Raw genomic sequence first — 15,733 nt, 5'->3', positions numbered from 1 at the left:
ATTCTAGGATGGAGATGCATGCATGCAGGCTATCGTTTGAACCACAGTAAATTCAATGTCATTAATCACATTGTGGGTATCATTGTAGGCTAGAAGATGTTTTCTACAGATTGGATCATTATCTTGAAGTGCTTTGATGCTCTCCTACAAGAAATGGTTGTTTTGAGATCTAAGACACACACACCCCAGGAGGTTGGTGGCAATTTAATTGGGGAGGACAGGTTCATGGTAATGGCTGGAGTGGAATCAGTGGAATGGTATTACATTTACATTTACATTTAAGTCATTTAGCAGACGCTCTTATCCAGAGCGACTTACAAATTGGTGCATTCACCTTATGATATCCAGTGGAACAACCACTTTACAATAGTGCATCTAACTCTTTTAAGGGGGAGGGGGGGGTTAGAAGGATTACTTTATCCTATCCTAGGTATTCCTTAAAGAAGTGGGGTTTCAGGTGTCTCCGGAAGGTGGTGATTGGTATCAGAAACAGTTTGATGCCATTCCATTTTCTCTGTTCCAGCCATTATAATGAGCTGTTCTCCCCTCAGCAGCCTCCACTCTCATGTTATTTGAGCTTCATCTGACTGTCTTGTGTGTTTTTGACAGTACCTATGAGGATTTCAGAGGCCTCTTCCCAGAGGGCAGAGCAGTTTCTGAGCCACCAACCTGGTCTCAGAGCATTTTCATATTATTCTATATGTAAATCCGAGACACTCCATTTAGTATGAATGAATTTGTTGATGTCCATCACCCATTTTGTGTGATATGTTATGAATTACAATTTGTATTATATGTTACAAATTTGCCAAACAGACAATATGTTACGAATTTGCTAGATGGCTAACGTTAGCTAGGCTAGGGGTTAGGTTTAAGTTTAGGAGTTGGGTTAAAGGGTTAAGGGAAGGGTTGGCTAACATGGTAGGTAGTTGCAAAGTACTGTAGCTAAAAAGTAGTATGTAGTTGACATTTTGCTAATTAGCTAAAATGCTAAAGTTTTCTGTGATGATATATATTCAAACTTGTAACCTTTGGGTTGCTAGACGTTCGCGTTATATCCACACTCATCCACCCCGACCATGTAACCGTACAAAACGTAACATATAATACTAACTTGAGTGTCCCGGGATTTACATTTACTATGTTACATCTATTGCTATGAGACCAGGCTGGAGCACCTCATTCATGCTCCATTAACCAGAGGAGATGTGTGTGTTGTGATGGCACAGCAGTGCCAGTGTCATCATGCCAGAGTGATATACAGTACCAGTCAACGGTTTGGACACACCTACTCATTCAAGGGTTTTTCTTCATTTTTACTATTTTCTACATTGTAGAATAATAGTGAAGACATCAAAACTATGAAATAACACACATGGAATCATGTAGTAACCAAATAAGTGTTTCTTCAAAGTAGCCACCCTTTGCCTTGATGACAACTTTGCACACTCTTGGCACAATATAGATAAATATATTTAGATTTGTTTAACACTTTTTTGGTTAATACATGATTCCATATGTGTTATTTCATAGTTTTGATGTCTTCACTATTGTTCTACAATGTAGAAAATAGTAAAAAAGAAAGAAAAACCCTTGAAATGAGTAGGTGTGTCCAAACTTTTGACTGGTACTGTAAACACACACAGAACATACCGGCTCCCACTGAGTATGGCTGCTAGATGTTCTGGGTGTCAGGATGGCTGCTAGATGTTCTGGGTGTCAGGATGGCTGCTAGATGTCCTGGGTGTCAGGATGGCTGCTAGATGTTCTGGGTGTCAGGATGGCTGCTAGATGTCCTGGGTGTCAGGATGGCTGCTAGATGTTCTGGGTGTCAGGATGGCTGCTAGATGTTCTGGGTGTCAGGATGGCTGCTAGATGTTCTGGGTGTCAGGATGGCTGCTAGATGTTCTGGGTGTCAGGATGGCTGCTAGATGTTCTGGGTGTCAGGATGGCTGCTAGATGTTCTGGGTGTCAGGATGGCTGCTAGATGTCCTGGGTGTCAGGATGGCTGCTAGATGTCCTGGGTGTCAGGATGGCTGCTAGATGTCCTGGGTGTCAGGATGGCTGCTAGATGTTCTGGGTGTCAGGATGGCTGCTAGATGTTCTGGGTGTCAGGATGGCTGCTAGATGTCCTGGGTGTCAGGATGGCTGCTAGATGTTCTGGGTGTCAGGATGGCTGCTAGATGTTCTGGGTGTCAGGATGGCTGCTAGATGTTCTGGGTGTCAGGATGGCTGCTAGATGTTCTGGGTGTCAGGATGGCTGCTAGATGTTCTGGGTGTCAGGATGGCTGCTAGATGTTCTGGGTGTCAGGATGGCTGCTAGATGTTCTGGGTGTCAGGATGGCTGCTAGATGTCCTGGGTGTCAGGATGGCTGCTAGATGTTCTGGGTGTCAGGATGGCTGCTAGATGTTCTGGGTGTCAGGATGGCTGCTAGATGTTCTGGGTGTCAGGATGGCTGCTAGATGTTCTGGGTGTCAGGATGGCTGCTAGATGTTCTGGGTGTCAGGATGGCTGCTAGATATCCTGGGTGTCAGGATGGCTGCTAGATGTTCTGGGTGTCAGGATGGCTGCTAGATGTTCTGGGTGTCAGGATGGCTGCTAGATGTTCTGGGTGTCAGGATGGCTGCTAGATGTTCTGGGTGTCAGGATGGCTGCTAGATGTTCTGGGTGTCAGGATGGCAGTAGGTAGATGCTGCTGTATTGGATGTACTGTATTTATGGAGAATCATTGGACATGAAGGCCAGTGTAGACTAGGTTAAGATAATGTGTATTGATATTGGTCTTGGATTGGGGTCCTAATAATAATCATTTGGTGGTTGTTTACATTTGTCCCATTTCACACATGTACACGTGTGTATTAATACCCATGTGTGAATTAGAATTGTGTTTTTTTGCATATCCCAACTCCCCCTGAGACACCCTCGGTGGGGTCATGACCAGGGTCAGCCATTATCAACGGGACCCTGGAGCGATTATGGTTAAGTGATTTTTCACCTTGTTGGCTCTGGGATTCGACCTAGCGACATTTTGGTTACTTGCTCAGCGCTTTAACCGCTAGGCTACCTGCCGCCCTCAAAGTTGCCCACCGTTACATCGTTCCTCTGTTGCATCTACATGTTCTGCCATAAGGACTTTTGGTATGAGGCTTATGATTGAGATTACAACTTGTTAAAATCAGGCAGTGTACTGTATGCTTTCATCTGACAAGATCATTTTGGAAGTCAAATCGTGACAAAGTACAAATCTGTGTCAAAATTGATGTGGTGTCTCACACTTGATGCTTCCATAACTCTACACAACAATCTAGTCTTACATCCTTTTCCTAAATCTCCTAACTCTTCTTCACTCCTGGAGGACCGGTGTGTCAGATCTGGAAGGCCTTGACTAGCAGCCCAGAAGTGATGTGTGTCAGGTCTGGAAGGCCTTGACTAGCAGCCCAGAAGTGATATGTGTGTCAGGTCTGGAAGGCCTTGACTAGCAGCCCAGAAGTGATATGTGTGTCAGGTCTGGAAGGCCTTGACTAGCAGCCCAGAAGTGATATGTGTGTCAGGTCTGGAAGGCCTTGACTAGCAGCCCAGAAGTGATATGTGTGTCAGGTCTGGAAGGCCTTGACTAGCAGCCCAGAAGTGATATGTGTGTCAGGTCTGGAAGGCCTTGACTAGCAGCCCAGAAGTGATATGTGTGTCAGGTCTGGAAGGCCTTGACTAGCAGCCCAGAAGTGATATGTGTGTCAGGTCTGGAAGGCCTTGACTAGCAGCCCAGAAGTGATATGTGTGTCAGGTCTGGAAGGCCTTGACTAGCAGCCCAGAAGTGATATGTGTGTCAGGTCTGGAAGGCCTTGACTAGCAGCCCAGAAGTGATATGTGTGTCAGGTCTGGAAGGCCTTGACTAGCAGCTCAGAAGTGATGTGTGTGTCAGGTCTGGAAGGCCTTGACTAGCAGCTCAGAAGTGATATGTGTGTCAGGTCTGGAAGGCCTTGACTAGCAGCCCAGAAGTGATATGTGTGTCAGGTCTGGAAGGCCTTGACTAGCAGCTCAGAAGTGATATGTGTGTCAGGTCTGGAAGGCCTTGACTAGCAGCTCAGAAGTGATATGTGTGTCAGGTCTGGAAGGCCTTGACTAGCAGCTCAGAAGTGATATGTGTGTCAGGTCTGGAAGGCCTTGACTAGCAGCTCAGAAGTGATATGTGTGTCAGGTCTGGAAGGCCTTGACTAGCAGCTCAGAAGTGATATGTGTGTCAGGTCTGGAAGGCCTTGACTAGCAGCTCAGAAGTGATGTGTGTGTCAGGTCTGGAAGGCCTTGACTAGCAGCTCAGAAGTGATATGTGTGTCAGGTCTGGAAGGCCTTGACTAGCAGCTCAGAAGTGATGTGTGTGTCAGGTCTGGAAGGCCTTGACTAGCAGCCCAGAAGTGATGTGTGTGTCAGGTCTGGAAGGCCTTGACTAGCAGCCCAGAAGTGATGTGTGTGTCAGGTCTGGAAGGCCTTGACTAGCAGCCCAGAAGTGATATGTGTGTCAGGTCTGGAAGGCCTTGACTAGCAGCCCAGAAGTGATATGTGTGTCAGCAAAATATCATGCATTTTATAGACACCTGAAGAACAGTATGTCAAAGGAATGTACACACAGGGGAAATACTGTTTTACTGGTCATCACACACACACACACACACACACACACACACACACACACACACACACACACACACACACACAGGGGAAAAGAGTGTTTAACTGGTCATAACAAGCGTCTGCTAACTTCTCGACTAAATAAAAATGTCTAAAACCCTAAAGGGTCTTACTGAAAATGACACCATGTTAATTGTTCCAGCCTTGGTTTTCCCCTCAAATGTTTCCCATTATAAGCCTCATTGATGGAGAGGAATTCAGTTTAAGCACAGTAATAATGTGGAGATTGGCGTGTGTAATAAACCAGAGTCTCCGAGTAGGACTGCTGATATAGGATAACGTCCTCCCTGTCCATAATAATCTGAATTATTATCACCTAAAAAGCTGAACTCATCCCAAATCAGCACTCCTACTCTGAGACGCTTGATACATACTTTGTCCCCAGATGAGGTTTCTGACTGAAAGGAGTGCTGATTCGGGATCTACACTTTGAGAGAGGGGGCGGGGTGGGGGGGGGGGCTCATTCAGATTCACCACAAATGCGCCTGGGTGCTCATAAATTATACTCTGCAGTTTGGCACCCTCCCACCTCCAAGTGCAACCTTCGCAATTTATGAATAGAAAACCTCGCCTGGCAGTCCTCCTTTCTCTGTCTGTCTGTCTCTGATTTAAGGGCAACAAAGCCCCCTCAAGTAGGTTTGACATTCTGTTATCCTACAGCCAGCTCAACAGAGTTAACTGTACAGTTCACAAATAAATAATCAGGTAAATGATAGTATCTCCTCACCTTGCCCACTCCACTAGCATTCCAGTTGTACTCAGGAAGACTTTGGTCCTAATGACTTTAGTGTTTGTCAGATGTTCGTGACTGTTTTGTTTTTAGCATCCCACCACCACAGACCATCCCACTACCACAGACCATCCCACCACCACAGACCATCCCACCACCACAGACCATCCCACCACCACAGACCATCCCACCACCACAGACCATCCCTTCCCACAGACCATCCCACCACCACAGACCATCCCACCACCACAGACCATCCCACCACCACAGACCATCCCTCCACCACAGACCATCCCACCACCACAGACCATCCCACCACCACAGACCATCCCACCACCACAGACCATCCCACCACCACAGACCATCCCTCCCCACAGACCATCCCACCACCATAGACCATCTCTCCCCACAGACCATCCCTCCCCACAGACCATCCCACCACCACAGACCATCCCACCACCACAGACCATCCCTCCCCACAGACCATCCCACCACCACAGACCATCCCACCACCACAGACCATCCCACCACCACAGACCATCCCACCACCACAGACCATCCCACCACCACAGACCATCCCACCACCACAGACCATCCCACCACCACAGACCATCCCTCCCCACAGACCATCCCACCACCACAGACCATCCCACCACCACAGACCATCCCACCACCACAGACCATCCCACCACCACAGACCATCCCACCACCACAGACCATCCCACCACCACAGACCATCCCACCACCACAGACCATCCCACCACCACAGACCATCCCTTCCCACAGACCATCCCTTCCCACAGACCATCCCACCACCACAGACCATCCCACCACCACAGACCATCCCTCCCCCACAGACCATCCCACCACCACAGACCATCCCTCCCCACAGACCATCCCACCACCACAGACCATCCCACCACCACAGACCATCCCACCACCACAGACCATCCCACCACCACAGACCATCCCACCCCACAGACCATCCCACCACCACAGACCATCCCACCACCACAGATATTTGAACCAGTTTGCTAACTGATAGTTATGTACTTGGTCTACCCTTTTCCAGCTGTCTGTGGAAGAGTTGGTATGTAGCGTTTTGGTATTTAGTTCCCTGTAGTATGAACCAGTCAGATCACGTTTTAGTGTTTTGCATTTATCTAAGTATAGCCTAGCATTGTGCGGGTGTGTGGTTTCTCTCTCTGGTGTGTGTGTAGGCAGCGTGGTGCTGTGGTGTGTGTGTAGGCAGCGTGGTGCTGTGGTGTGTGTGTGTGTAGGCAGTGTGGTGCTGTGGTGTGAGTGTAGGCAGCGTGGTGCTGTGGTGTGTGTGTAGGCAGCGTGGTGCTGTGGTGTGTGTGTAGGCAGCGTGGTGCTGTGGTGTGAGTGTAGGCAGCGTGGTGCTGTGGTGTGAGTGTGTCAGCATGATGTTGGATGTGTTGATCATATTTCTCTCTGTTATATACATGTGGTCTCCATTAGCTGGAGCATGCTGGTGTGCGACCCAGCCGTTCACACAGGTTGACTCCAGCTGTGGACGCCGTGTGTGTTAGAGTATCGGTCACTGGTCTCTCCTACTGCTGCGTTCATTGGCGCGACCTTCTTCTCGTCACGCTCCTGCTCTCTTCAACCTCTCCTTTTCTCTTTTTTTCCTTCTCTCCATCGCTGTCGTGGATCTCCACATGAAAATATTATGAAGGGGACTGCTGATGTACACGGATCAGTGATAAATTCAGCCTTGATCCTGATGGCTTGACAAGGATGAAGACAGCCGGTGTAAAAATCCACCCCTCTGCTCCTCTGATGCACAGACACTGCCACAAGATAAAGGTCATAGTATATTCATTCAGTGGTTATCAGAGTTCTACACTAAAACGACAGGAGGATCACGCTCCCTGGTCACTGGGCCTTCTGCTAATGTATAGCTCCTGTTAGTGTTTCCCCTCATTTTCAGGGCGTGGTACAAAGGCCCCAAAAACAACATCCAAGCCCCCTGGCATCATTTCTCTAGCCTGCTTTTGTTTGTCTATATACTATGGTATTTACGGTATGTTAATAGCTGCACACACCTCTGTTCTGATCCCGTCTCTACTGTAGACTATATAGCCTCTGTTCTGATCCCGTCTCTACTGTAGACTATATAGCCTCTGTTCTGATCCCGTCTCTACTGTAGACTATATAGCCTCTGTGCTGATCCCGTCTCTACTGTAGACTATATAGCCTCTGTTCTGATCCCGTCTCTACTGTAGACTACATAGCCTCGGTTCTGATCCCGTCTCTACGGTAGACTACAAAGCCTCTGTTCTGATCCCGTCTCTACGGTAGACTATATAGCCTCTGTTCTGATCCCGTCTCTACGGTAGACTACATAGCCTCTGTTCTGATCCCGTCTCTACTGTAGACTACAAAGCCTCTGTTCTGATCCCGTCTCTACTGTAGACTATATAGCCTCTGTTCTGATCCCGTCTCTACGGTAGACTATATAGCCTCTGTTCTGATCCCGTCTCTACGGTAGACTACATAGCCTCTGTTCTGATCCCGTCTCTACTGTAGACTATATAGCCTCTGTTCTGATCCCGTCTCTACTGTAGACTACAAAGCCTCTGTTCTGATCCCGTCTCTACTGTAGACTACAAAGCCTCTGTTCTGATCCCGTCTCTACGGTAGACTATATAGCCTCTGTTCTGATCCCGTCGCTACGGTAGACTACATAGCCTCTGTTCTGATCCCGTCTCTACTGTAGACTACAAAGCCTCTGTTCTGATCCCGTCTCTACTGTAGACTATATAGCCTCTGTTCTGATCCCGTCTCTACGGTAGACTATATAGCCTCTGTTCTGATCCCGTCTCTACTGTAGACTACATAGCCTCTGTTCTGATCCCGTCTCTACGGTAGACTACATAGCCTCTGTTCTGATCCCGTCTCTACGGTAGACTACATAGCCTCTGTTCTGATCCCGTCTCTACTGTAGACTACATAGCCTCTGTTCTGATCCCGTCTCTACTGTAGACTACATAGCCTCTGTTCTGATCCCGTCTCTACTGTAGACTACATAGCCTCTGTTCTGATCCCGTCTCTACTGTAGACTACAAAGCCTCTGTTCTGATCCCGTCTCTACGGTAGACTATATAGCCTCTGTTCTGATCCCGTCTCTACGGTAGACTATATGGCCTCTGTTCTGATCCCGTCTCTACGGTAGACTATATGGCCTCTGTTCTGATCCCGTCTCTACGGTAGACTATATAGCCTCTGTTCTGATCCCGTCTCTACGGTAGACTACAAAGCCTCTGTTCTGATCCCGTCTCTACTGTAGACTATATAGCCTCTGTTCTGATCCCGTCTCTACTGTAGACTACAAAGCCTCTGTTCTGATCCCGTCTCTACTGTAGACTACAAAGCCTCTGTTCTGATCCCGTCTCTACGGTAGACTACATAGCCTCTGTTCTGATCCCGTCTCTACGGTAGACTATATGGCCTCTGTTCTGATCCCGTCTCTACGGTAGACTATATAGCCTCTGTTCTGATCCCGTCTCTACGGTAGACTATATAGCCTCTGTTCTGATCCCGTCTCTACGGTAGACTATATAGCCTCTGTTCTGATCCCGTCTCTACGGTAGACTACATAGCCTCTGTTCTGATCCCGTCTCTACGGTAGACTATATAGCCTCTGTTCTGATCCCGTCTCTACGGTAGACTATATAGCCTCTGTTCTGATCCCGTCTCTACGGTAGACTACATAGCCTCTGTTCTGATCCCGTCTCTACGGTAGACTATATAGCCTCTGTTCTGATCCCGTCTCTACTGTAGACTATATGGCCTCTGTTCTGATCCGTCTCTACACTGACAGTGATTCACAGGCCTGTTCCTTACCCTGATGGAGAGCACTACATCACATTCTCCCTATGCTGTAGCTCTGCCGTCCGTGTGTGTCTGCGTGAGTCTCTCCCTCCCTGCTCCCTGTCCGTGCCTTGTGCATTACGGACGCGGCATGCCAGTCACAGCCACAGCGCTCTTCTCCTCCATCTCTCTCCCCCCTGCCGCTCACAGCGCAGGATGCAGGTCTCATCAAAGCCCTGATGGGAGAGGGCAACACGGATGGATGGATGGATCGTGAGATGAACTGGAAATAAAGCACAGCGTTAGATTGGATGGAGGGAGAGATGGACCAGGTTGCTCGGTTTCTAAGAAACCATGAGCTCTCTTGCTCTCTCTCTCTGTGTGTCTCTTACTCCTCCCCCCTCCCTTGACTGACCCTCTTGTTATCTCTTTGATCTGTTTCTCATTTCCACTCCAGTAAGGTCTGGCTATGCAAATGAAGCCATAGCCTAATGAAACAACACTGCGTACGCAAACCAAATTCATGGGCTCCTTTTTACCACATCAAGGAAAGAAAATTGCATAAGGCTGGCATTTAATAATTATGATACCAAGATAGATGTTTTATTTGAAAGAGACTAATATTTGAGAGATATTGCAGCGATTTGTTTTAAGGATGTAGTACTAGCTAAATGAACTGCAGATATTCATTTCCAAACACTGATTAGGTCTACAAATGTGTTAATGCTTTCTCTGCGAGAGCTTGTTTCATACTTCTTCTGTGGTGTTGTGATCTTTATACTGACCCTGAATTCTGGATACCAGTAAAGCTGGATAAGACTGTGTGTGTGTGTGTGTGTGTGTGTGTGTGTGTGTGTGTGTGTGTTGTGGTGGAGTCATGTTCCCAGGGCAGTGATACACTCTCTTAAGTTGACTCTGTCATTCATCGCAGGCTGACCTTGAGTTTAACAACAGCTGACAAACACAAAACCTGGAATCTGACTGTCAGATAATAGAAAATTCAAGAAAAGCAGTGGGTTTGTCCCAAATAGCATTGCAACCTATTCACTATGTAGTGCACTACGTTTGCCGGGGGCCCATAGGGCTTTGCTCAAAAGTAGTGCCCTATAAAGTAAGGAATAGGGTGCCATTTGGGACGCATACAGAATCTGTGATGTTTTCTCTGTATCTTTGGTATTTTCAGCCAGTCATTTTCTGCCAGTTTAAACTCACACCTTCACGCTTTTCATCACCCGGTAGAAAGGGGGGGGGCAGAGATAGATCGACGCCTCTGTAATATTCATCTTTGTCCTCAAATGAGGAGCCTGTCTGCCTGTGTGGTGATTCTGAATCTGCTCACAGAGCATCTGCCGGACACTCCAGATTAGAACGTCAGGAGCCATGTATCGCTCGTTGCCAGGGTGATTTGGCGCCCCTCCCCCCTGTCTGTCACATCCCTTGCTCTCCCAGGAGGCAGATGTGTATTCAGTTACAGCAACATCTGTGGAAGTTGGCTTACCCCTGCACGCACACACACACACACACACACACACACACACACCTGGTGGGACCAACTGGAGCATGGGGAGAGGGGGGGCTAGCTGTGAGGAGATTTGTTTCTCTTTTCCTTGTGTGGATTTATCTTCTGCGGTTGCTACAGCAGAGCAGACAGTGTTGGGAATAGGGGCCCATAGGGGCTCTGGTCAAAGCTAGTACACTATGTAGTGAACAGCCTGTTTGGGTCAACATTGCAGCTGGATGGAAGAGGACCCTCAAGGCATTTTCTTATTTTGCTGAACTGGAATTCTCACTGTCCCTGACTGTCACCATCGTTGGCAAGTCAATCCCCCCACCACATCTGCAGGCCACCTGCTGTGGAACTTTGTCACAGATTCTCAGATTCTGCACTCCCCAGAGCGAGTGTCTACAAATAAAGAGGGACAGTGCTTTTGATGCCAGCAGCAGCACTTGCCGCTCTAATAGTCTAGGACTGGCTGGCTGGCTGGGCTGGAGGCTTGTGTGTTGAAGGTAGTCTCTTTGCCTGGAGGGGCAGACAGATCTGTCTAACTGGTCTGTGTGCATTTCTGAATCCAGACAGACGGTCTAGATAGAATGAAACAACGTGAAGGAAGGAGCCCCAGTAGAAAAACAGGACAGTGTGTCCTTAGAACGGGGTGGAGGAGGGGGAATGCCCCAGACTAGTGGAAGGTGAGCCACCACTTCCTGTTGCTGCATCATGTGATCTGATCTATTTCCTGTACGAACGGATACTTTGCAGGAAACAAGGCAACATACAGTGTCATCTTACAACCCCTTTTGCTGTGGTTGTTTCTCAATATATTCATATGAGTCTGGCCAGAGTCTGGCCTCTTGAGTTGAACACATCATGTGAAACAAGATCTGTTGTTCCTCTGAATTCACAGCATCGTGACAAATGGATGCTATTTGATGACATCATTATAATGACATATTACCCGTTGCAATGAGAGCTCAGTTTGAAGCACAGCAGAGGCCTTGCTCTTCATGTTTGTTCTCTCTCCGTTACACAAAAGTATGGGTTACATGCAATAATTAACCCAGAAAAAACAACAATTATGCCGTTTTAAATTCTCTTTATGTTCATGATGTTCATATCCCAAAATAGACTAGAGTTCAATCGCATGAAACTACTACACCATAAGTGTAGGGTGAGTCCCCTGAGCAGTGTCGTAGACATTTTACTAGAGGAAAGAATAACAGCCCTCTGCAAACCCAATGAAAGGTGTAACCCAGGGTTCCTCAACTGACCGCCCACGGACCAAATTTGGCCCACGTGTGATTTAAATTTGGCCCCCCAATTAATTGTTTTAATTGATGGAGATTAAAGACTAAAAACAGCGAATCAGCTCCAAGTGATTATTTTTTGGGGGAAATCTGTTCCAAAGTATTACCACGCATAATAGAGAGATATACGCTGAGTGTACAAAGCATTAGGAACACCTTCCTAATATTGAGTTGCACCCCCTTTTGCCAATCTACACGGATTGAATTGGATTTAGCAGGTGATATCAATAAGGGATCATAGCTTTCACCTGGATTCATCTGGTCAGCCTATGTCATGGAAAGAGCAGGTGTTCCTAATGTTTTGTACACTCAGTGTATGATCGCATACAAATGTATGCAACATTTGAAAACAAATGTTTTAGTAAAATATTTCATCTGTTTGGGCTTCTTGTGGTCAATTTGAGTCTATAAATGATTTGTAATTATGTCCCTGTTACGAATCCCTTTGGCCCGGCAGTCTAGGGGGGATGGTATCGAGACCCGTAACATAACTCATGCAAAGTGTAATAGTGACAAAGTAACGGTGAGAACGAAATAACCACGACAACTTAAATTCTACCGTCAAACTCAGGGTTTATTAGCAAACACACGGTAATGGGGGGGCAGGAAAAGGGGCTGAACTGGACCCAAGGAAATAAATAATAAGCAGCCAAAAACACCCCTAAGCTAGACTAGCCTATTTCAACAACAGCTAACTAACCAAAAATACAGTGGGTGGTCCGCCCAGTTCTAACTAGTGTATTTAACAAAGTTTACCTACGGGTAGTGTATGCCCATGGGCAAACTGTCTGGTTACCCCCTTTTCCCACTATCAAACAAACACTCAGACACCATAACAAACACAATACTCACAGGTGGGGACAAAGTGACATGTAGATGCTAAACCACACAAGAGATCTACAAACATATGGCATTTACAGAGAGATGGCTACACAAAGAGATCGAGCTCCAGAGTAAACAACTGACAGGGTTTTTAAACCAAGGGAAAGGGAATGTGATTGGGTAGGAGAAAAGGAGCAGGTGTCTTCTGATTAGGGACTGATTGATGACTGATTGGGGAATGATGATTGTCACCTGTGAGTAGGGGAGAAGGAGAGAAAAGAAATACACACAGGATACACACAGAATACTTGTATCCGTAACAGTCCCCCCCCCTGACCATCCGCTCAAGAAAACATCTGCCCACGGCTGAATCTAGTTGATGATCCCTATTTTAGTCTGACTGAAGCAGAGGGATGAAAGGCCTATGTGCGTCCCAAATCTATCTAGTGCACAACTTAACCCAGGCCCATAGGACAATGGTCAAAAGTAGTGTGCTATGAAGGGAATAGGGTGCCATTTGGGATGCAACCCTAGTGCCCAGGTCCAGCACCCTGCAGTGTGGTCAGAGGGCCCATGGCTAGCACCCTGCAGTGTGGTCAGAGGGCCCATGGCTAGCACCCTGCAGTGTGGTCAGAGGGCCCATGGCTAGCACCCTGCAGTGTGGTCAGAGGGCCCATGGCTAGCACCCTGCAGTGTGGTCAGAGGGCCCAGGTCCAGCACCCTGCAGTGTGGTCAGAGGGCCCAGGTCCAGCACCCTGCAGTGTGGTCAGAGGGCCCAGGTCCAGCACCCTGCAGTGTGGTCAGAGGGCCCATGGCTAGCACCCTGCCGAAAAGCACCCGCACACCATCACACCACCTCTTCACAAAGACGCTGAGTAGGTGAAACCAAAAATCTCAAATTTGGACTCATGAGACCAAAGGACAGATTATCACCGGTCTAATGTCCATTGCTCATGTTTCTTGGCCCGAGCAAGTCTCTTCTTATTATTGGTGTCCTTTAGTAGTGGTTTCTTTGCAGAAAATCGACCATGAAGGCCTGATTCACACAGTCTCCTCTGAACAGTTGATGTTGAGATGTGTCTGTTACTTGAACTCTGTGATGCATTTATTTGGCCTGCAATTTCTGAGGCTGGTAACTCTAATGAACTTATCCTCTGCAGCAGAGGTAACTCTGGGTCTTCCATTCCTGTGGTGGTACTCATGAGAGCCAGTTTCATCATAGCGCTTGATGGTTTTTGCAACTGCACTTGAAGAAACTTTTATAAGGTTCTTGAAACTTTCTAGATTGTCTTAAAGTAATGATGGATTGTCATTTCTCTTTGCTTATTTGAGCTGTTCTTGCCATAATGTGAAATTGATATTCTGCCTAATAGGGCTATCTTATGTGTACCTTGTCACAACACAACTGATTGGCTCAAACGCATTAAGAAGGAAAGAAATTCCACAAATTAACTTTTTAACAAGGCACACCTGTTAATTGAGATGCATTCCAGGTGACTACCTCATGAAGCTGGTGGAGAGAATGCCAAGTGTATGCAAAGCTGTCATCAAGGCAAAGGGTGGCTACTTTGAAGAATTTCAAATAAAAAAATATATTTTGTTTTGCATAACACTTTTTTGGTTACTACATGATTCCATATGAGTTATTTAATAGTTTTGTTATTTAAATGGTATGTATATGTGTGTGTATGTATGTATGTATATATATATAAATATATAAATATATATATATATATATATATATATATATATATATATATATATATATATATATATATATACACGACTTTGACACACACATACACTACACGTGTACAATAAATACACACATTTATTTTATTCCTTTTGTATTCTGTCCATGTGACAAATAGTTTGTTTTTATTGGCTTTGTAAAGGCATGGGTATAGAGATGAGGGTGGTAAAGCAAACAATGGAGGCATGAGGTAAAAGATGGAGTCTGCAGTAGGGGGAAACAGCACCAATGGCCGGCCCCACCACCGCTCTTGTTTTTGTTGCTGAACTAAGGGTGATTTGTTTTTATTTTTAATATACATGTTGTGCTCTTCTATCGGTTGTTCAATGATGTCAGATGGGAAAAACTGTGTTGGTTGTTTGCAGTAACTTATATGTTGTTGTAATATTGCAAACGGATGTGGCTGTTTCCACATGAAGGATTCCAGCTTTTAAATGTCCCCAGCCAGCAGTATACAGTATCATTTCTCTGACATAGCTAGGCCCCACACAGCCTGGGCTATTGGCAGGGTTGTTGAAGGTGGTGCATGTAGCTAGCTGTTCAGTGAGCCTGATCTGCAGGGGTGAGGAATTACGCTGTGGTCCTAGTACTTCTGGCAGCAGGGATGGGGGTACAGGGGGAACTCTGTGGGGTGAGTGGGGGGGGGGGGCTACGACTGTGTTTTGTAAAATCCAGACCTCCCTGGAACTCACCCAAGCCTGCTGGAGGTGGGGGTATCAGTCACAGCTGGGGGGCCAGGGGGGCCCAGGGAGCGGTAGGAGGACAGCTGGCAGAACGAGAGGGTGTGTTTGTGTGCCTCCACTAGCACTATGAGCGTCCATGTGATTGAAGATCACAGTATCTCCTTTGTTCCCCTCTGCCTGATCTGCCGTGCTGGTCACAGATTGAGACTCTGTCTGGTCTCCAGTGCTGGTCACAGAGTGACTCTCTGTCTAGTGAGTGCTGGTGACTGTGGCCATTCACAGCATTCTGCACCTCAGCAGGGGGAGTGTGGGGGGGGGGAGAGATGCAGAGCTGTCTCTCCTGACAAGATCCCTCTGCACTGTGTCGTTCCTCCACCGTGGGAGTGTGTGTCCTGTGAATGGGAGGATGTTTGGGACCAGCA

General features: G+C 47.0%; 1 protein-coding gene across 3 annotated transcripts in view; it reads left to right on the top strand.

The window, feature by feature from the left end:
- Window positions 1–15,733, top strand: part of LOC139555205 (engulfment and cell motility protein 1-like) — a 177,275-nt gene that overhangs the window by 754 nt on the left and 160,788 nt on the right. Inside the window, exon 1 of one of the 3 annotated variants that reach the window (XM_071368807.1) lies at window positions 7,222–7,244. The exons of the other annotated variants lie outside the window; for them this stretch is intronic. The gene's annotated coding sequence lies outside the window, so the exon portion shown is untranslated. Of the gene's footprint in view, window positions 1–7,221; window positions 7,245–15,733 lie in introns of those variants that run through there. 3 annotated transcript variants of the gene reach the window in all.

Source organism: Salvelinus alpinus, chromosome 26 (genome assembly GCF_045679555.1).
Source record: "Salvelinus alpinus chromosome 26, SLU_Salpinus.1, whole genome shotgun sequence".
Lineage (NCBI taxonomy): Eukaryota > Metazoa > Chordata > Actinopteri > Salmoniformes > Salmonidae > Salvelinus > Salvelinus alpinus.
This window is presented reverse-complemented; position numbering and strand designations above follow the sequence as displayed.